Source organism: Emydura macquarii, unplaced genomic scaffold (genome assembly GCF_026122565.2).
Source record: "Emydura macquarii macquarii isolate MOO-44397 ecotype Brisbane River unplaced genomic scaffold, CSIRO-AGI_Emac_v2 contig_587, whole genome shotgun sequence".
NCBI classification, from domain to species: domain Eukaryota; kingdom Metazoa; phylum Chordata; order Testudines; family Chelidae; genus Emydura; species Emydura macquarii.
In genome coordinates, this window is record NW_027130724.1 from 12,676,717 (window position 1) to 12,678,474 (window position 1,758).

Consider the following 1,758-nt stretch of genomic DNA (forward strand, 5'->3'; position numbering starts at 1 on the left):
TGTGCTTTTGTCCTGATTTGTAAATAAACTTAGTATTATTTGATTACTTCCTTGAAATATAATAAGTAGTAAAGTTACATGACCTGCAATGTTTGTTGAGTGAATAGCCCTGAAGTGTGTAAATATGTGGCTATCTGACTCGTAAACTAATCCTGTGATGTGTCCAAAGGAACTTAGACTTTGATTTAACTCTGAAATGTCTTGTATGCAGTTGGTTTTGGTAATGTCATCACCTAGCACTGGCAAAGCTCTAATACTAAAAGTTAATGCGGATTTCACTGACATTTGCTATTGTCAGATCCCAGCTTTTGCCAGCAAGGGCTGAAATTTAAACTAAATCGTATTCTTTAAGATGATTCTGTTTGAGAGAGAATTTGAATAATGAATTAGAAAAATCTTGGTATTTATTTGTATCTGTTATGAGTCTGTTTTTAGTAGCATACTTTTGCTCATCTTAGAATAGCAAGAAGGGACAGTGCTGCGTTAGCACTAAGCTGTAGAAATGTAAGCAATGTTTTAACTGGGTACAGTACACACAGCACCTTCATAAGATCAACAAGGAAGGATTCAGATGGGTGTGATTTTTTAGTTGAAAAACAATAAATTGTACTGTTTTGAGTACACAAAATTATGGAAGAGGTTTGGGAGGGAAATCTAAATGATCGAATAAGCATATCCTTATGCTAGTGTTTGCATACCATAATATTATAGATGGCAGGGCTATATTAAAATAACGTAGGGTCCTAGGTACACCTCCCTTCCCCAATAACCTACCCCCCTGCTTGGACAGTAATGTTATGGGCCAGTCACATGAGCAATCTGCTGAGTGGGTGAGGAGCACACCACTTCTATTTGAGTAAACTGGGGCCTTCCTCCCCAAACCTTTGTTCTGTCTTCAGCTCTCACTCACCCAGAGAAAGGACTCTGCATGAGCTCTGAAGGCTGTGAGAATCCCTCTCATCCACACACCCCCACGCCAATTCTGGTATAGACAGACCACCTGCTCCAGTGGGCTTCAGAGTCAACAGCCCAGTAAGATGGTTGGAACTGCTTGCATCCCTCCGATGTTGTTTGAGACTGTTTGAAAAATGCATTGGTTACACTCGTCAAGTTTTCAAGCTGCTTTTTAAAAAACAACTATGAGGAGTAAAAACAAAACCTTACATTCCCATGTTCTCACAAGACCACAGGAGCTGCAGTGCTATGTGCCTAAGCATCAATCCAGCCCTATGACCTTTTCTTGATCCTCCTGCACCCTCAGATGCATAGGGTGTCCACCAGTTTCCACCACTTATTTTGGTCTTGTGCTGGTCTATTCAGGCTTCAGAGTCATGTTATTGGATTTAGCTTTATTGTTCTAAATAATGTTTGTCTAGGTTGCCCTCTCTCTCTTCCAAGGTGGCATCCATGTTTCACTTGTCCTAAATATCACCATCTTGTCATGTCTGATGTTTTAAGTTAGTGTGCTCTGCTTAGAATTTCTGATGTTCTAATAAACTCTTTCCAATGGACTCTGAAAATCTTGTGCAATGTACACCAGTGAAAATCCAGAAGAACTCCATTGACTGAAGTTACTCTGGATTTACATTGATGTAATGGGTTAGAATATGACCCACTGTCTTTTATAGTGCATAATCAGGAGCAATAACTGAATATCTTTCTATCTCCCCTTCCTTTGTGGGTTTTCCCCCATTAATGAAAACAGACAATGGTGCCAAACTTCCTTTTAAAAAACACACTGCCATAGACCATGCGCAT